This window comes from Canis lupus, chromosome 22 (assembly GCF_003254725.2).
Source record: "Canis lupus dingo isolate Sandy chromosome 22, ASM325472v2, whole genome shotgun sequence".
NCBI classification, from domain to species: Eukaryota; Metazoa; Chordata; class Mammalia; order Carnivora; family Canidae; genus Canis; species Canis lupus.
In genome coordinates this window covers 56,455,731-56,477,690 of record NC_064264.1, presented here as the reverse complement: position 1 = coordinate 56,477,690, position 21,960 = coordinate 56,455,731, and the positions used below count along the sequence as shown (strand labels likewise).

Sequence of the window (21,960 nt, the reverse complement as noted above, 5' to 3'; positions counted from 1 at the left end):
TTTTTAAGATTTTATTTATTTATTCATGAGACACAGAGAGAGGCAGAGACACAGGCAGAGAGAGAGGCAGTCTCCCCTCAGGGAGTTCAATGTGGGACTCAATCTCAGACCCTGGGATCCTGCCCTGAACCGAAGGCAGATACTCAACTGCTGAGCCACCGAGGAGTCCTCTAGGTAGCCTGATATTTCATATATTTTAATAGCTTTATCAAACATTGCCCTTATGAAACTGCGGTACATTAAGATCCCCAAGTCTTTGTACATCAAACTGCTTTAATTGTCTCCAAAGTGTACATGCATGTGTGATAGATTGAATTTAGGGTTTTTACATTTATCTCTGTTAAATTTATCTCAGGTATTTTGTTCTGTATTTTCCTTACATTTGATTTCTTTAAATTTTATTCTCTTTATCCTCATGTTTCTTAGCAGTTTGGTGGTGCTGAAAATAGGTCATTAATAACAATATTGAATAAGAAGGGGAGAAGGAGAGAACACAGTGCCCTCCACTATAGGCTCTTCTCTCCATTGACATCATTTCATTCATGAACATTAGTGAGTACAGTTCTCCTGTCAATAGCAAATCAACCCATCAGTGCTATGAGCCTACACTGATTTTGTCATATTATCTAAACAGAATCTTCAGGAGGTGTTTTAGGTGCCCTCTGCACTCCCCCTCAATTGCTTTAGCAATTGGTATTCTACTAATCACCCTAATTTACATTTGGCAAGTAAGCATAATAAATACATGGAAAATATTTTGCCTACTTTGTGATTTTTTTTCTTTAAAAGATCTGAACAATACATACTGCAAGCATTTTAAAGTCATGGCTATATGATTAGGACCCAATATAGTGCCTGGTCTGTAGCATGTACTCAAGAATCATGCTGAATAATGGATCTTTAAATGTCTGATGATTTATTTAAGGGCTTAGATGGGAGGATTTCACTATTTAAAAATAGTGAAAAGGATGTAGGTTTGTTATTAGCCAGATAGATGTTATGTTGCACCAGAATATTCTTAGTTTGTTAAAATGGGAGACCAAAGGGCACCATAATAAGTTAACAATGGAATATTTAGCTTAGAACCTCCTCAAAAGCACTGAATTTTTTTTCCCAAAATACTTGATCAGACATTTGAGCATCCAGAATTTAACACTATGCCACCATGTTGCTCTCTTTTGTAACGTCCCTGTTATTTTGTGGCTTAGTGCCTTTTCTTGGGCTGTTTCTGATCCTGAGAGGTTCTGTCCTCGGAATGTCAGAGCTGGAAAAGACCAAACAATAATACAGTTTTCAATACCTCTCAAATAATCGGTGATTAGAATGAGATCCAGAAAATGGTTTTTGACATTCAGCCTTCAGTAGCTCTCATCTGCTGACTTCCAGCAGAGAGAAGCAGAGATCTGGGGGAAGATCCCAGGTTCTGGGTCCAGATTGCCAAAATTCTGGTCCTGGTTAGATCATTTGTAGAAGCTGTGTGATCTCAGCCAAATGACTCTCCTAACTTCTGAACCTCAGTTTCTTCATCTCTAAAATAATAATAATAATAATCACATTCCTGACCTCATTTGGCTGGGTCAGCTGGAGCTGAGAGATGTAAAAGCCAGAGAAGAGGGGGCACCATGTACAAGTTAGATTCCACTCTTGTCAATATTACCCTCCCCACTTCTTCAGGAGTCAGCTCATGCACCCCTCTTCCAGGAAATCTTTCCAGCCATTTCACCTGTTTATTCAGTAATTCTGTTTTGCCAATTAGTTCGTTCTGCCTTAGATAACTCAATGTCTTTCTCTCTGGGTAAGGTGGCCTGCCCTATAGACCCAGTGGAATATTTCAAATCAAATACATGCTTGTTGAATGGAAGAACATTTTCCTTTAGTGTACTGAATTTTGGAGATAGCTTTATCTTTTTTTTCCACATTCTTAATAGTCTTTAATGGGGAATTTTTATTCCTGGAACAGAGCTCTCAGCCAGCTTATGAACAATTCCTGTTAGGCCTCTTGAAAGAGGAAGTTCATAATTGGATCTGAAAAGGAAGCCCTGTTCCCTAAGCCTAATCACCCTAGCTTTGAGCAAGCCCAAGAGAAATCACAAGTGCACCCTCTCTCTTTCTGAATCTCTCTCTTCTCTCTCTCTGTATATATATAATTAATATATATATTAATTAAAGATGACAAAGATGTCAGAGACCTTTCTTCAAATCTCTTTTTCTTCAGTTTTTGCTAACTTCATCTCTGTGTCTCTTTTCTTTCTTCCTGTTCAAAATTGATTGATTTGAAGTACTATTTAAGAACATATTATCTAGGACTGACAACTCTGTTCTGGTTCTCTGGATATTCCTTCCGTTTCTTAAGAATTTCAACTTTTAAGAAGTGAAATTCAAAGAAATGTGCATGTTTATACTTCAGGTAGTATGCCTCTTGGAAAAATAAAATAAAATTCCCCAGTCAAAATGACTGTGATAACCTCTTAACAACTTATAACATAGTGCTTTTTAAAATTTAAAACAAAATGTTCTGCATGTTACATTCTGGAACTAAAAAATATTTTGGAAGCAGTGTAGTAAAAGTATAAAAAAGTGAACAGAAAACACAAATATCTACGTTGTTCTGAAAAACAACAGACAAATAGTATAATCATGTATGTTAAATGGAATAAAATAATTATTTGTAGTAAAAAAAGAAATTTTAACTACTTCCTCTGTGTATATTTATCTATTTGAAAAGCCAACATACTTATTTTAAAAATAATGAAATTATCCATTAACATACATCATTGCATGATTTTAGATTTGCATATTAATTTTCTCTACATATGCATTTGGAATATATAATAATAAGTGAGGTAATCAGCTAACTTGTTTAAGTTATATAATGGGCTAGTAATTATTTCATATAATATAAGATTAACTATATCATCTTAGTTTTGTAGTCTTTACAAAGATCAGTTTTAATAACTGTATTATACTTCATTCTCTTATATCAGAAGCCTGAAATCTGAATTATTTTATGACTCAAGGTAGCATGATGTCATTGAGCCAGTGTTTCCAAAAAGCAAGCTGTTGTGGGGTAAAGGAAGAGAAATAAATCTTGGAAGCAATCTGATGAAAATCCTTAGTCTGTGTCTTTGAAGATAGTGCTTACTTGGTTGGAAAAATCTAGAAATTCTGAAGCTGCAGTGCCATTTTGAGGATAGAACCTGGTTACATAGAAGCAGGTGTGGAGGCCACAACTCTGACCTCTCTCAAAAGCACATCTAATTGGACCTTTTCAAGTTCCTCTTTTTTCTGTATATTTAATGATTCCTTGTGAAAATATGAGGAAAAAAAATCCTCCCAGACACTCTCCTGCATTTCAAAACTGGTAGAGTAGCATGAAGGTTCAGATGTGGTGAAATCTCATGTGAATCTCATGTGACTCTTAAGTGAAGTTTCAAGTATCTGTTCTGTCTGTAGGTTTCTAAAACTCTCTAAAATGTCATGCCACATTTATTCATTTATTCAACAATTCCTGTTCTTTTGGAGCTTACCGCTGAACACAAGTGACAGATAGTAACCAAGCACTGACACCTTGGAGGGTGCAAGAAAAAGAATCCCATTCTTTAACAGCATGTAACAGAAGTCCTTACCTGGTGTGACATGTCAAGGAAGCCTTCTCTGAGGGAGTGATCTTGAAATATGAGGGGATATTGGATTACAGCTAGGAGATGTGAGATGGAAAGAACCCATTGGGGGAACATCTCCTACAGAAGAAAGAAGTACTAATTTCTGGGAGTGAGAGCTTGCATGCTCCCTCCAGGAAGAAGAGAAGGATGTGTGGTTGACTGGATGGAGGAAGAGATAAGAGTGGAAAATGTCTTGCAGTCTCCAGTACGGAGATATCTGAGATGTTCTCTTAAAAAATAAATAAGTAAAAATCAGAGTGAGTAGGAGGTTAAACTTTTCCTAATAGGTTAGTCCTAACTTAGTCATTCTCTTTTTTCTCCTTCTATACTTTGTATAGAAATATATGCTCTCTGTGCTATTTTGCCACTGGTTTTACAGTACATTAGGCCAGACTCACTGATGACATTTTTCTCTTAGGAAATGCACCAGGTCTAAGATGAATGACCCATTAACAGGAAGAATATATCTACATGTTCACCCATGTTTGATTTGTGGTTGTTCATATTGCTTCCACTAGGATAGCTCTGAAGTTCTCTGTCTTTGATGTAAAGCATTCTTGTCTCAAAGAGCTAGTTTGCATTTTATTCCAACCAATTCTCTTAATGTTTCCAGTAGGCAAAAATCAGGAGCACAATACTACTTTTTATTTGCCAGAGAAGTTTTGATCTGCTTAACAGAGCAAGGTTCTAGAATAGATACCCCTTTCTCACCCAACAGGAAGATTGAGGAACTTTGCAACTGACAAGTGAAAGGATGTATATTTTGTGTGTCCAATTTATAGGGGAAATGCTAAGGAACAGAGAGATATAGACCTATCAAGGTGTCATCTCTTCATGTGGAATACCAAAGCACTAAAAATGAACATTTTAGAGACATGTCAATAACTCGCTACATGGGAAATCTTACAAATCCCTGGAGAAGTTCTGCAAATCAAGTGAGCTTTCACAGAAATCACAAAAGTTGAGATCAATAGGGGCTTGAACAGGAAGATGGCCTATTATCGATGGCACACGTCTAAGGAAAATCTGAAATGCTAACTGCTTCTCTCCAACAATGACATCAATTACTTTACACAACCTCATTATTTTTTTTTATGTGGGTTGAGGTGATAAATTGGCCTTTGTAAGGTCATCAATAATCACTTAAATTAAAATACTATTCTGTTAATCATGTGCAAAAGCAATCTGCAAGCATGTGGTATGTCAGACTGCCTACGTGTGTTTGAGAAGGCAGCTTGTCCAGACAGACTGAACAAGCTCCATACACTTTGGAAAGTTATCTAGGAGTTAGCTACACCGGTACACTTGTTGTGTCTCTTGTTTTATGAGATCTGATAATAGAGGCTTGCATTTAAAAAATTGAAATCTGAAGCAGGGAAACAATTCTGTTAGAAACAGTATTTCTTAAAATCTAGATGAATGCTGACAGAGATAAATGGTTCTGTTCAATTAATAATTTAGTGTTCTTTAAAAATAACTTGATAAATTATCTGCATATACTCACTTGTCTGAGGCTGTAGCCCCAGGAAACTGGCAAACAGAAGTTTATGGTGAGTTTACATGTTTGTGTTTACATTGGGGTTACTGAGGTAGTCTGACTCTCGTTCTAGAGTCAATGAAGATTGAAGGTTTCTGTCTCTAGCTTATTAATCCTTTATGTCTGATAAATCTTCAAGGAACATGATTATTAGTGTAACAAAATGATTATAAGCAGATTTTGGAATAAGATAGTCTGGCATAGAGTCCTGGCTTGACTACTAAATATATCAGTTACTTTGGGAAGTTATTTTCGTGCTTTCAGCCACTGCCTATTTGCAAAGAGGGAATAATCTTGGGACACTTCTCAATGGGTGGATATGAGTGTTCAGTGCAGGCTGATTATGAATAACTGCTCCATAAACTGTTACTTGCCTCTCTTATGAGTGAAAAGATAAGAGAAGGATCTTTTTAGCCCTTTTAGGATATTCTGGATATGTGGTAGGCGAATAGGTAGTAAAGAGTTCTTATATAATTGATGACAATACTGTAGGGAGTGCCTCTCCCTGGTAGACATTCTCCTTGGGAAGTGGTGGGTCCTGGAGGCAGGTTGCTCTGACTCTTACTACCTAGGAGATTCAACGATGTGGTTTACTGAAACAGTTTTGCTTCATCATCTTTGTCTTTTACAATGTGTCCGTGGTATGTAGTGGGCACCCAGTAAAGGTGAGCTCCTATTACCTGCAAGGCAAAGCATCTGTCAGACAAAAGAGAAAAGGCCACTAGACCTATTGCCACCTATCGAGTGGGTGGAGATGAGTGAGTACTGTCAACCCAGCAGCATACACGTGTGCAGGTGTCTCAGTCCAGTGGAAGTGATTTCAAATTTGCTTTTCCCTTTAAAGGAAAATTTTTCTTTGGTTTATCTGTAGTGCGAGATGGAGAGGGTTTCATAAGCACTAATATTAAGTATTAAGAAGGTATTATAAGAGTTTGAAATAAGGAGATGGATAGGATGTTTTGGAGGAGAGAAGCAGGTATAGGAACAGGGATGCTAGCTGTGTCTGAGTAGTAGATGATACTCCCCATGTGTCTCTAGGACTTGTTTGAAGCTGCCCAGGATTCTAAACTGGGAAATTGGAATGTGTACATCTTCCAAGTGGCACTATCACTCCCCTTCTGACTCCTCCTTTTCCTTTTCTTCCCTTTCTTGTCCTCCTCCACATGGATTATCCTCTTCTCTTGTTCTTTTGTGCACCTTTCTCATGATTTGTAGCAGTGGAAGGAGTTTTACATTTGACTACTATGTTTGGAAGTAGAAATCCCAGTATCTCCAGCCCTGCCCCATGACATCACTCAGGTATCATAAAAGGTACTGATAGCTGTGTTTTCTTCATTATAGTAGAATTGCAGTTAATACATACAAAAGGGGTGATGGAAATAGCACGATTTATCAAACATCCCAGTAGTAATTATTTCAGACAATTGGCATCGATAGATGCTAAATCTAGTAGCCTAGAGTATGATGAAAAAGAAGACATTTGCATATTCTGAAAGTATCTTTCTGTGAGATATTTGTTAATTGCAAAGGAGAAAAATAACTTTACAGTGGAGAAACCTGGAAGACCTCACACTAACCAAGTAATCAAAGTGAACATCACCAGTAATGAGATGTGTCAACATCACACATTCTCTAATATGATGTAGAGAGCAGGACACAGCACCACTATTGTAGTGTGTTTTTCCAAAAGCATACTCTGAATTTAATCTTGATGAAACATTAGACAAACCCAAATTGAGGGACATTCTAAAAGGAAAAATAATTATTTTCTGGAGATTCATAACAAATCATCCTGAGCATATAATACAGTCTTGCTTAGCAGTAAAAAAAAAAATCTTGTAAATAAATAATTAGAAGATCTGTATTCAGCATATGGAATTCTTCTGAAGCTTTTGGCAGATATACAGAATTATCCATATGTCTTAACTAAATTCATAATAATAACTTATTGCCTTTCCAGAGCAATTTCAAAGTTAGACATGTTATTAGGGCTCCAAAATTTATTTTATTTTTTACCTGAGCTGAAAATATTTAATATGAAAATATTATAGGATTTTCCGTCAAAAGCAATCATAGTGAGTATACCAGGAAAGCTTAATACAGGATTTATTTGCACATTTTCTTTCTCTTGTGTTTTCCCCTTCTGTCATTTGAGAATAAAATAAAGAAAAATGTATTTTCTTCAAGTTGCTGTCCTCTTTTTGAAATAATATTTGCTGTTTGAGAGAGGCTACTCGTTTGGAGCACTGGTTTCCCCCATCAGCAGAGGTGGAATATTCCTTAACTACCAGTGACAACAGCTTGGGTTGCAGAAGACAGCAGAAAAATAGCTTCCTTTACTGATTCTGGCTCTTTGTACCACTGACTATGTCTTGGACTTCCTAGACTTAGAAACTTTTGCTCCAAATTATCTGTTCCTTATCATCTTTCCTTATTTTTCTGAACTCAGCTGGTTGGAGTCCACTCTTAAATAACGATGTTACTAGTACCAGATTGGGTTTTCCTTATGAAGTCGAGAGTGAAAAGAAATGCATCAGTATGTTGATGCCTCCCAAGGCAAGAGTCCATGTGTCCACATCTACATGTGTTGTGGATGTGAACAAAGTGATATACTTCAGAGTCAGTATATCATCACTGTGTTAATTTTCTGTCACTGCTGTGACAAATCATCACTAATATGGTGGTCTGAAACAACACAACTTTATTATCTTACAGTTTTGGAGGTCAGAAGACCAAAATAGGCTTCACTAGGGTAATGTCAAGATGTTGATAGGATGGCATGACTTCTGGAGACTCTTGGAAATGTTGCATTCTTTCCCCTTCCCACGTAGGCAGTCCCAGGGGCTGCCTGCATTCCTTGGTTCCTGGTCTCTAGGCAACTATCACACCAATCTGACCTTAACTCCCCCAGCCACATATTTCTCTTGTGGAGGACCCTTTTGGTTACACTGGGTTCGTCCAGATAGTCCAGAACCATCTCTCTGTCTCAAGAGCCTGTACTTACATGGATCGGCAAAGTTCCTTTTGCCATGTAAGATAATATATTTGCAGGTTTTGGGGATTAGGTTGTGAGCATTTGGGGGGCCATTACTCTGCCTATAATATTCAACCTGCCATCTATATGCAGTAAGGATGTGTTGAAAAAGCAGGATTTTAGAGATGTGGAGAACCATCTACATTGCTAGCATTCATTGATGTGTTGAATGTAATTATTAATATTCATGCAGTGGTTTTTAAACTTTATTTCATGAGACACTCAGGTGCATAGAATATCTCTCTGGCTAATTTAAAATAAAGTCTTGTTGGGGACTGGTTTGTTGATTAACACTCTTCTTCATCATCAGCATGTACTAAGGTAAAACACATGACAACAGTTGAGATCCTAAAACTCAGAGACAGTGTAGGTTATAATTTCACATCAATCTTACCAGTACTGAAGAGTAAAATCCTAATGGGGAGGAAAATTAGTTTATTTTTTAAAAAATATTTTGTTTATTTATTCATGAAAGACACAGATTGAGAGGCAGAGGGATAAGCAGGCTCCATGCAGGGAGCCGGATGTGGGACTTGATCCCAGGACCCCGGGATCAGACCTGAGCTAAAGGCAGACGCTGAACCATTGAGCTATCCAGGTACCCCAAGTTTAATTTTTTAATATGATGCTGGGCATAGTCATGTGTAGAGAAGAATTTAGTAAATATTTTCATAAGAATGATTGCAACCACGATGATGAATGGGAACAGTGGCCCTTCCCTTAAAAGGGGATCTATAAAGCAAATATGGAATGTTTTACAAGTAAGAATCTAATGGTGACATGAAGAGAACCATTACTTCTTAGGGAAAAGAAAACCAAAGCAGAATCCCATGCCTCATTGATGTCACCTTCAGAAAACACAGCTCCAGTTGCTTTGCTTCTAAATACCCAATATTGTCAGTTAGCCTTTTCCAAAGATGTGTGTGAGTCAGGGCTTTGGTGAAGATTGGGCTGAAAACCAGCAACACTCTGACCTTTTACACCGCTCAGGGCCATTCTTCCAGTGTCTGCAGGAGAGGAACTGCTCAATCAACAGGGCAAGCTTGCAGTGAAGGGTACTGACATTGCTCCCCAAGCCTCTCTGCCAGTCTCCTGAGGGCCACACGTGCGAGATCTATCAGGGTAATTGAGCACAAGGAAGAGTCGTTATAGCATTGGGCATAACAACCCTTGTGTCTATCCTTCTCTTTTATATTTATGTAATAACATAAAATTTTCTTGGAGCAATTTGTTCTCTCATTTGTAATGTGCTGTTTTCTGAATCAGAGTTATCATGCCATTTTACTAAGGAGTTATTTTATACACCTATATAGCACAACATACCCCCAGTAAACAAATAAAACCATGACTGGCTGACAAGTAACTCACACTGGAGCAGTTAAAAACTCTTTTTTTCAAGGAGAATCAGGATATAAATGTGGAGCAAACACCAAAGAAAATGCAGAACAAATCTGTGCTTGGGAAGATTATAAATCACCAGAGCTCAGAGAAGACTACTGTTTAAGATTTCAACACCTGTCACGAGGTTATGTGAAATGGTTTCCTTTTTCCACTCTTGAAGTAGAGAGTATGCATTGCTGAGAGGGGCACAGTTTGGAGAAAGAATGGTATTTACCCCCCACATGTCAAGCCACTTGAGCACTGTATGTTGGTGAGATAAAAACCAATCACAGATCTTCTTTATAACCTTCTATTTGCATTGTTCAGTAAATGTAGTTAAGGCAGCCCCTAAAATAAAAATAATAGCGCAACATCAGGTGAATATTCGATGGCATGCCTGGAGAAATGCACAAAAACACAAAAAGTAGGGAGTTATAAAATGTTCCCTAGCCAATGATAAATAAGGCACATAGAAATGAAAACGTGGCTCTATAGGCCCATGCATGTGGCTGACTCTCCCTAGATAAAGTATGGAATGGGTTCCACTATAAACCCACAAGAGACATTATCATTTCTGAACTGAAAGCCATCTATGTAGTTCTCATCACTTTTAGGTGATCACCACTGTGCCCTCATGCATCAGCTGTAACTTCTCTTGGAATCATATCAGGTGTATGAGCATCGATGGAATTCAGTTTTATCAGCTAGACATGGACAGTATCTGGCATCATAATAAAAATAACCTTGAGCATGTATTTTTTGTTTTCGCTTGTACATCATTATTACTTTATTAATTAACTTTTCTCAAGGATAGAAGGAATACATTATTAAAAGTGTCAAGTTAACAATTTTTGAGAAATTTATATTAAGGAATCCAGCTAAATAAAACAAGTGTGCCTCTAAAACAGTCCAATGATCGTATTCATTTGTTATTTTTTAGCTTTTTTCTAAAATTGAAAAAAATATTACCTTTGCTGGTTATAAAAGCATGCATGTAATTCAAAGCAGTATCCATTTGAACCAGGATTCTTCTTTTAATTCTCTTTGTGGTATGCCTGAATCAAATTTTATAACTATAGTGCCCTAGGAGCAATAGGATATAGAAAGTAAGAAGCCAAATGCCTTTCTAGGGTATAAACTCAGACTCACTTCATTTCTTTACTGTTTTTTTTTTCAATTTTTTCAATCTTGCAAGTATAATTGAGCCTGGACCCCATGAATATCAGACACGTAAATGTAAGTAAATTGTCTTCCTGGCAGTCCATAGCAAATTGACATCTGATTTTTTCAAATATTTTTACAATTCACTGAAGAACAATTGAACTTTCAGATAACAACGAAAGATACACACACACACACACACGCACGCACACACGATTATTTATTTATTTGAGAGAGCAGAGGAGAGCCTGAGCGGGGGTGAGGGGCAGAGGGAGGGAGAAGCAGACACCTTGCTGAGCAGGGAGCTGGACATGGGGCTCAATCCTAGGACCCTGAGATCATGACTTGAGCCTAAGGCAGACACTTAACCAACTAAGTCACCCAGGCGCCCCTAAAAGCTATGTATTTTTAAAAACATGAAAATCAGGGAAATACTTTAGTAATTAATTTGCTTATTTTCAGTTGCCAGCATGATTGATATCTTCACAATATTTTATAATTTTGCCTCTTTTTTTAAGGAAATAGTTCATAAATCATGTTGATTAAACATTTTGAAAGAAATGGCTTTAAAAGGGCTAAACAAAGAACTTAAAATTTTTGCACCATTTAATTATTTCACTAGGAAAAGATCTCAAAGTTGAACCACCCACTTGGGGCTTCCACCTATGCCTTATACCTTTGCCCACTGGTTATTCAATCTATGCTGGAAATTTCTCTAGGATGTGAAGTCTGCTGCCTCCTACAAGAGACAGTTCTGTTTGTATTTAATGCTATTCCTTCTTATCCAAAACTTATATATCTTTTTCTGTACATTCCAGGATTAGCTTTATAGCAATATTACATGAGTCATGTCCTATCTGCAGGAAAACTGCCTGATTTTAGATATAGGCACAGATGATATACCCAATAGCTGATATTATGTTAGAGAGCTTCTCAAATGTAGCTTTATAATTCTAGAAATTTTTAGAACTAATGTAACTACTTCTATTTCATTATTTTTTAATTAGAAAATTATGTTTAAACCAATCATATGTAAATCTACAAACCAAAATTAGAAAGAACCATAAACTCTTGTGAAGAAAAAATATCTACTCAGAACATAATGCAGTTCAATGAATCTTTAGTTCTTTGAGGAAAAGTTAAGAATTCTGATTCTAGATCACTTATGTTTCATTTTTAGAGTGTATATAAATGATCTTTATTTTTGTGGTAGTGGGTGTACATGTATGAGAACTAGATTGTGTGTTATCTCTTGCTGCATACAAATAAACAACTGAATAAAACAAACAGGTTTTATCTCACAGTGTCTGTGGGTCAGGAATTCAGGACCAGTGTAGCTGAGTGGTTCTTGCTTGGGGTGTCCCTGGAGGCAGGAATTGTGGATTTGTGGTCATCACAAGGGGCCACCAGGAAAAGATGTGCTTCCAGGCTCACATGGGCCTTAACATACAGCTCCGTCCTGGGTTTTCTTAGAAGTAAGTGATCTAAGGGAGAGGGAAAGAGGGAGAACCTAAGCCATTAGCAGTGGTCTTTTTTGTAACCTATAGAGTAAATAAGTCATGGAGATGAAATGTACAGCATGGGGAATGTAGTCAATAATGTTGTAATAAAGTTGTATGGTGACCGATAATGTCTACACTGATCGTAGTGAGCAGTGAGTAACATGTAGAACTATTGACTCCAGTATGTTATGCACCTAAAGCTAATAGAACAATGTCTGTTAATTTAAAAAAATACACATAATAGACTGAAAGGGAAGGGATAGGGAAGGATATTCCACGTAAGTGGGAGGAATACCTGATAGGAAAAGAACTTACCCTGGGAAATTAGAACCATAGCACAGGTAATGGGTAGTGGTCCAACACAGGATGACTGAGGAAATCATGGGACTGGTTATTCGGAATGTCTTCCAGCCAGTCCCAGAAAATAAATTCTACATTATGAAGGGGGATAACTGAGAGAAAGAATGGTGTTTTGAAAAAAAGTTAAGTAAAGCATTGTGTCACAGGTCCATCGTAAGAAAGGGAGTGAATGAGGTAGTTGTTGTAATAGATGGCCCCTGGGATGGGAGGAAAAGGCCCCAGCTTGGCGATGTGAATGTTGGAAGCCAACTGTAGCCATGAACACCGTGAGATGGGCACCCAAGTTCTGGAGAGGCAGGACAGCTCAATAAAAGGTCTTCATGGCAAAGAGTGAGGACTGATTCTTCTTTCAAGGGAATGTTGACAAAGTCAAATTGAGATGAGACAATGAAAGCATAAGAAATAGTACACGTAAATGTGTAAAGACTGGCAGGAAGAAGGGAAGAGTATGGGAAGAGGTCAGTGGGAAGTATTTGCAAAGGCTGGGAAGACAGCTTTAAGCTCAAGTGGGTCTCAGATGTCAGACTCTATGTCACCCACACAGAAGTTCATGTGTGCAACGAGCATTTCTCAATGCTGTAGTGAGGAACCAGGAAATCTTACAGAGCTGCCAGGTCTTAGTGGAACACATCATTTTGGTATGACTTTCAGAATATATTAGAGATTATTTTAAATGGGAAGTACAATGCAGAATTGGATGACCTAATTTGGTTGCATTTTCAGCGAGAGGAAAGGTAAGCCATGATGCCACATACATGATTATACAATTTAATTTTACTCATTTCAGAGTGAAGTCCTTTTATGGCAACAGTAATTAATTTGGGTGGAATGTCACAAATATATTATTTTTCTATTGATTTTGGAAGTTTGAGGCTTTTTTTTCTTTCATAATGATGAAATCTGCTATGTTGTCAGTAAGATTCATGGGAAGGAAAGCTTGCCAGTTTTCGCCCACCGCTAATCCTAAATCTGTTTCAATCTAGGTAGTACAGTATGTACTGTTGTTTCCAAGCAGAGGAGACTGTTGTGCACAGAAAAAGAATATCTCATTTTGGTCCTCATTTTTTTTTCCTTAGGATGCTGGGCATTTGGAAGTGGACATAAAATCAAATAAAATTTTACTATCTCAGAGTTAATATATTCTTTGGTTAATCATTTAACTTTTAACTCACTAGTCCCTCATCTTCATGATAAAAAAGAAAAGAAAGTTAGCAATTGTTATTTATGAAGACAGGATATATACAAGGCAGAGAGAAATTCATAAATGTATTTCCTATATACAAATTGTAATAAAATCAGTTAACTTTGTATATCTTGGTTCATCAATCTATGATACGTTTTAAAAATAAGTTTGCAAAAGTAAATTTAAAGAATTATGTTGGGTTATACTTACTAAAATGTCCCACAAAGTTTCTTCTGAAAATTCAAATATTACTAGACTGTTATTTGCTCATATGGATTTTATTTGCAGTGAAACATCCTAATTCATCACTTGAATTTTTATCTTGCAATGACAATTTTGATTTTATCTTTATATATGTTGAAGTTATCAAACACTTGCTTCTAGAATGTTGAGCAAGGGTAAAATCATCTGTAGCTATTGATAAAAAGGAAATTTTAGAATAAGTCTATTTTTAAAATATTATTTTAATAGCCTGATTGTTTATGATTTCCACTTTAAGACTTGCCTCCTTCCAAAAACAAACCCACTTACATATATAAACATGATTTTATAGAAACATCTGTTATCAAGATAGAGAAGTAAAATTTAAATTAATCTGAATGTTAAAAAAATAATTTAAAAAATTTGTTTACTGGGAGCAAGACATTTCCATTTTAAGTGGAGAGAAAAAAATTATTATTTAAGGATGATATGATTTTTAACCTTGGAAAATGTAAGGTAATTTAATGAAAATCTGGTTGAAAAAAATAGAGGTCAGCGAGACGACAGACTATGCAATTAATATATAGAATAAATTATATACATGTTATTGAATATAATGGAAGAAATGGACTACAAATTTAATTTTGAAAAAATAACAATTACTCATAAAATGCATAGGTAGAAACTTAACAAGGAATACCCAGAATCTATAAAAGGAATGCTGTATAGCTTTTGGAACAAACAAAAGAAAAAGAATCAATGCAGAAACATTTCTTGCTGTGAAACTCAGTGCTACAAAACATTGATTAATTTAAAATCTCATACTTATATTGAATTTAAGCTCAGCCTAAATCCTACAAACTCTTTTTGTTTTCAACTCCAGAAAATAATTCTGATTTGTATAAGGAGGAATGAACAGGAGCAAAGAGGCAGAAGAAGGAGATTTGAGGAAGGAATTGGTTCACTGGCATTTGTTGGGGAAATAGAATTAGAAACAAAACCATCTCTCCTCCCAGAAAACCTCTCCACAAAGATAGAAGAGAAAGCCCTCATAGCACTGAATGAGCATTAAACTAGAAAGTCAGGAGACTGGGGGATGGAGAGGGAGCCGGTCTGAGAAAGAAGGACGTGGAGACCCTTCTGGAGATAGAGTGCCTGGGCCTGCTTCCACAGAACCCTCCTGGGACCCTCTCCACAAAGCAGAGTTTGGGGCATTGTTCTACTAAATGAGTCAGTCCTTTGGCAGGTTTAACCTTCAGGGAGTTGACTTTCGACCATGATGTCTTCAGCAAGTAGTCTAGAGTGACAATGAAATTGGCACAGGAATGAGCAGCAAGTCAGGGACAGAATGGACACCCCATAAAAACAACCATATATATAAATGGAATGCAAATGAATAAAGAAATATTGTTTAATAAATGCAGGTAGGATGGTGGGGTAGCCATTTGAAGTAAAAACTCAAAGACAGAGGCAGAAAAAAAGGAATGAAGGAAGGATGGAGGAAGAAGGCTTCATAACTTTGATCAAATTATTATCAATATTGAATATTAAAAAGTGACATCATGAAAGTACAATAAATATACATAGAGGATTCTTTAAAAATAACGTTCAGTATGGGGAAACTTTTTAAAGCATGTGATTATTACAAGAAATTATTTTAACATATAATTTCAACTACATAAACAAAGCATTTAAAACAAAGCATTTAAAATGTGTCCATATAACAAAATTCCCATTTAAATAAAAGTTAAACGAAAACCTGAGAAAAAGTTTTCTCAATATCTATGAGAGTCCTTCCATCTTTTTTTTTTTTAAGATTTTATTTATTTATTCATGATAGACAGAGAGAGGCAGAGACACAGGCAGAGGGAGAAGCAGGCTCCATGCCGGGAGCCCGACACGGGACTGGATCCCAGGTCTCCAGGATCACGCCCTGGGCCAAAGGCAGGCACTAAACCACTGGGCCACCCAGGGATCCCCCCTTCCATCTTTAATATATATTCCTAATATAAGATCAACATGACGAGGAAACCTCACAGTAGAAAAAAACATTAAAATACACAGAGTTGGGATGCTTGGGTGGCTCAGTGGTTGAGCATCTGTCTTTAGCTCAGGTCATGATCCTGGGGTTCTGGGATTGAGTCCCGCATTGGGGTCCCTGCAGGGAGCCTGCTTCTTCCTCTGCCTATGTCTCTGCCTCTCTGTGTCTCTCACGAATAAATAAATAAAATTCTTTAAAAAATACACAGAGTTGATTCACAAAGGGAGAAAAATAAACGGTCAGTAAACATGAGATATTCCCCTTTTCAGTTATCCTGTAATTCAATGAACTCGTATCCATAATTATATCATTCTGTTTTTTTAAACATATATATTCTAAAAATTGTACAGAGACAATTTAAGAAGATTGAGAACTTTGGTTTTGACATTTTTCTCTCATTTGCCTATAATATGCAAGTAGGCCTTATTAATGGATGATACTTAGACATAGAAATTATGTTTCTTATACTGGAAATATGACTTAAATCTATTGTCATTTAACCTTTTTATCATTGCAAATAGCATGCACTTAGAATTAGGTGGTAATTAATTATTTTTTTCAAGCTTATGTATTCAGAACCACTTGCTAAAATGTGATATTAATACATTAACATAAATTATACAATAATACACGTTAAATATTTCCCATAAGAGCCAAAAAACTTCTTTTCACTCTGGCAGATGGAAATGGGATTATTCTCTTTTCTTTGCGTTCTCTTCTGACTGGGTTCTGGAAAAGATGTTCCTCCTTTTGGCAAGAAAACTGCGGTTAACGTATTCAACAAACCCAGGTTAGGTTTTTTCAAAGCTCACATGGCTTTCATAGACCACACACAATGGGAAGTTCTTCTCATAATATTTCCCTAATGAGAAAAATGGGTGTTTTGCTGGAAAGCAAAGCGACACGTTAGACTTTGATAGGTAGACACTGTACACTGCTACAAAAGCATATTTCTTTTACTATTACAAAGGAAGATTCTACAAGTTCAAATATAGCATGATGTCCATTACTTCCTTCCTGTCTGAGACAATTTCCTGAGGCCTGATGCTCTCATGTGGTACAGCTAGAACTGGAGCACTTGCAGTGTGCTGCATTAATGTATTAATGGGTTAGTCTGCCTTTTTTTGATATTACACTTTATAAATATTCTTGAGGCAAGATTCGACTGAATAATTGTCTTATCCTGTGCTGCAGCCATCACATTATGTGATGGTGACATGCAGAGCGCATTAAATGCAATACCCACTCTGCAATTGTGACTTGCTGCAAAAAAACAAAAACAGAGCGGGTGGTAACCTACTACTGTCCTTTATGAAAATCTACTGTGCTGGTGAAGATAGCATATCTGGCAATCTGGGAGTCTAATAATACTGCAATGGCAGCATCAGGTCGATATTCTGGTGACATGGAAAACTATTGCCTTGCAGGCAGCAGATGCAATTCATACCCAATAACAGTGATCATTTACTAATATATTTTTTAATTTAATGTGAGGTTATCTTTAAATATCACTAATATTCAAGTTTTTATCCACCTAATGAAAATAATAATAGTACCTGATCCATAGCCTTATGCTAAAGATTAAATGAGGTGATTTTTGTGACATGTTCAGCATGGTGCTTGGTATAAATAAATCTTCAGTAAGTGTGAGCCATTCTTGTTGCTGTTATTCCAGAGAAAGCTGAGGTTCATCTGGGAAACTCATTCCAGTGTATGGAAATCTGGACCTTATGGTGTTTCAGTCTCTGTCCCTTGGAGTCACAGCTCAGTTAGCTGTGAAAGTGTGCGCTGGACAGATTTTAATAATTTGTGGATTGTCAGGTTTTTAAAAGTGCAAATCAGATTGTGTCCATGGCTTCCCATGGTTCTTAGGATAAAATAGTAAAGAGAGATAGACTTTTACCAACCTCACTGGCCTCAGCTCCAGCTTCTCCCTTCTCTACACCACTACTCCTGCACCCTCAAATCTGCAGAGGTGCTTCAAAGGAAATTCCTGCGGGCATTCTGTGGTTGTCTTTCTGGACTTCTCCCAGGGTGTCCTTTGGCCTTAAAAGACCCCTTCTTTCCAGTCCCGTTTATCTAGTTAGCTGTTCTCATTATTTCAAAGTGACATCTTCTAGGAAGTTAACCCTAAGCCCACCCCATGTCAATGCAGCAGTGAGTGCTTAAGGTAGTCCTGTGTGCGGGATGAGTGAGGAAGGGCACCCGTAGCTCACTGTAAGTGGTCAGTAAATATAGCTAGTTTTCCTTTATTATAGCTCCTAATACTCTGCTCTTCCTGGTGACTGCCATCATCCTATGATCACTTGTCCTCATTGCAGTGAAGTGCAGTGATGGAGGGAACACCATGGTCTGTTGGCACACTTCATCTGCACCTACCTAGCGTGTAGCCTACAGGAAGACTTGGACACCTGAATGTCTGAATGAGGAATGAGGAATGAGGAATGAATCAATGATTTCAAGTCAACTTCAGATTTTATGTTTATCTTCACCGTGTGGGCAGGACTACAATGAACCATTCCCAAAAGAAATGGATCATGGGCCCTGCCACATAGGAAAACCCAGAATCTCCTTACATTTCCTTGAATTTCACATTCCCTCCTTTTGTTCATGAGACTTCTCAAACCACCCTGAGGGTCTTAAAAGCTTAGATGTAATTTTGTTGTAAAATATATATATATTTCTTTCACATTCTAAAAATGTCACCCAAACAAATGGGATGCCTGGTTTCCGACACTTCTATTGGCAGTGTTGTGACTCTCAATTTGCTATACTACCTCCCACCTGCAAATCTTACTGTTATTGAAAATTGGGTGACTGTGGAGAATCTCAGAATTGAGTTTTAAAGTCTCTTCCAGGGGACCCTGGGTGGCTCAGTCAGTTGGGCATCTGCCTTTGTCTCAGGTCATGATCCCAGGGTCCTGGTATCGAACCTCACATCGGGCTCCCTGCTCAGGGGGAAGCCTGCTTCTGCCTCTCTCTCTCTGCCTGCTTCTCCCCCTGTTTGTGCTCTCTCTCTCTTTATGTCAAATAAATAAATAAAATCTTTAAAAACATAAAATCTCTTACAGGACAAATGAATTCAATAGAGGTGGAAGTTATAGCTCTGCATAGATCTTTTTCAGAACAGATGCAGAGTCGCCATGATTTTCCCTGTGTCTTTTACACCACCACCCACTCCTCCTTTAAGATTTTGAATAAGAAATATGGGGCACAGCTGAAGTAAATATTCTGAAACTGATTGACACAAATCCCAGAATCCCAGGCTGTTTTCACCTAAGTGCCATGTAGACTGGTTTACTATTTCTACTTTTTTTTTTCTGAGACATCTAGAGTTTCCCTAGTCCATACCCAGAAAAACTTTCAAGTGTTTTAAGAGCTTTAGTTGTTATTTGCATGTGTCTGTTTGATTCTTCTAGCCTTTCCAAATGCAACTATTCCAATTCATAAGGGCCAGGTCCTCATAAATGATTGTCCAGGGCCATTGGGCAGAGCCCGCATCTTCCCAATGGAGTTCATGTGACCCTGGCTTGACAGACCCATGTTTCAGTCTCAATGTGGATCATATTTGTCAGTTGATTTCTTTTAGTAGATCATATACAGATTTGCTTTTCCATCTTCATTCTTATACTTTGGGGAAGGAGAGTTCCCATAGTGCAAATCAGAATATAACGACAGGAAATCTGCATATTTAGCAATGCCAATGCTGAAAATATGTCATTAAAAATAAGACTCTTTGAATATTGTATTGGCTGCTAGGTTAGAAATGCTAATCATTAAATTTTTATCATTACCCACTCCCTGAACACTGTAATCTCTGTGTATCTTGACTTTCCCATCATTGAGGGTTTACTTCAGTTCCTTTCCTTTATGAAAACAACACTGAATATGTCATTTTCCTGTATCATTTTCTTTGAACTTTGAATTCAACTTTTCACCTTTAATCATAAATTGCCTCTCATCATTCTTTGAACCAGTTTCAATTTGTTTCCAATCTTCCTAATGCATGAGAAAGCTGACATAAGTTAAGAGCTCAGGGTATGCAGTCAGGTAGGTTGAATTGAAATGTATCCATCCGTTCCATAAATACTGGTTGACCTCTCCTTATGTGCCAAGAACATGTTTTGTTCTAGACACTGAGATGCAACAGTGAATAAAACATACAAAATTCCTGTTCTCTAATGGTTGACATTCTAGTGGGTGTGACACAATGTAAACAACTAAACAAATGCATATCATAATATCAGGTATAGATATGAATATGAAGGAGGAAAATCCAAAAGGATAGAAGACAGGAAGGTTGGGAGTATGCTGTTAATTAGGTAGTGTGGACAGGAGAGTTCTCTCTGATGATTGAGGACAAATCGTGATGGTATATGGAGAGAACATTCCCGGAAGAGAAAGAGCAAGTGTGAAAAGGTGGGGGAGTGCTTGACATGAACTAACAAGAACTGCAAGCAGTCAGTGTGCCTGGAGCAGAATGGCAGTGATATAAGTGGTTAAGTGTAGAGAGAGGTAAGGTGCCGATTTGGGATACCAGGACACATGTTCTGAATTGCAGTGGTGCAAGCCATGCATGGAGAGTTGAACAGGACCATGGTGTGTTCACACTTACTTCATGAAAGGCTGGCCATTCTCTGGGTAACAGATTATAGGGTAGCATCTTTCAAATGTTTAGATCATTAACCACTGCTGTAAATCCATTTTTCACTGTGTCCCAGTATAAATATACATATATATATTATGTCTGTTTATATCATGAATAATAGTTTCATGAAATAATCCTTCACAACGTGCAATACACTTTATATCGCCAATTCCACTACAGTTATTCCTTTACTCCTGTTTTGCCAAGTGACTGCAATATACTAAGTACATTCTCCCACCCAGTTCTGAAATGTACTACTCTAGGACATCAAAAGTAAAGAGCAAGGATACTTATCAGGAAGTAGGAGTAGAATTTTAGGTGAGAGACAATGGTGGCTCTAACTAAGGTGGGTATGGGAAGGTGTGGAGGTTTGCTGGTGGACTGGATGTTTGGTGTGAGAGAAACAAGGGTGTGTGAATTTTTATTTCTATTTTTCCCCCGAGTAATCTAAAGGCTGGGATTGTTCAAGAAGACACAGAGGACTGAAGGAGGAAAATATTTGGAGCAGAGAATCAGTAGTTCAGTTTGGGACATGTTCAGTTTCAAGTTCCCTTAGACTTCCAAGTAGCAATATCAAATAGACTTCTAGAGGCACAAATTAGGGAGGAGGATGAGACCATAGATAATATTTTAAAGGCTCTAGCCAAAAGCCATTGGCCTGGGTGAGATCATAACGTGAGCAAGTGAAGATGGGAAAAATCAAAGGCCCAAGATTTTCAGAGATATTGGACACATCACCAGGAAGAAAAGGAGACCCACAGAAAGTCCAAGGAAATAAGGGGAAACCAGCAGCACATGACATCCTGGAAGCCAAGTGAAAAGGGGTTTTAATTGATGGGAATCACCTGCTACAGATAATTTAATGTGTTGAACCAAAGACAGTTGATCTTCATGGTTCCACTACCCCAGCTTAAAAAAAGATATCTTTCAAACCCACTTATATTTTAAATATTTTCCACTTCATAGGAAGCTCCAAAGATCATTAATACACACACACACACACACACACACACACACACTAGAGTATTTTCATAAATTTTCATAAAACTGAACCCTTGAAAGCTGATGGTATACTTTCCAATTCCGGTATTTTGGAATTTATAGGAATTAATGTATCTATATGTTTAATTATCACATATACATCTATTAAATCCCTTCTCCTCTCTGCTCTTATGGTATGTCCCATTCCCAGCATCTGACAATCCAAATTAAAAAGCTATTACACTCTGGGTAATCAATAGACAGGGAAAG

At 37.3% G+C, this 21,960-nt stretch overlaps 1 protein-coding gene across 2 annotated transcripts in view; it reads left to right on the top strand.

Annotated features, from left to right (window-relative positions):
* Positions 1-21,960, top strand: part of NALF1 (NALCN channel auxiliary factor 1) — a 625,450-nt gene that overhangs the window by 401,114 nt on the left and 202,376 nt on the right. The window lies entirely within an intron of this gene.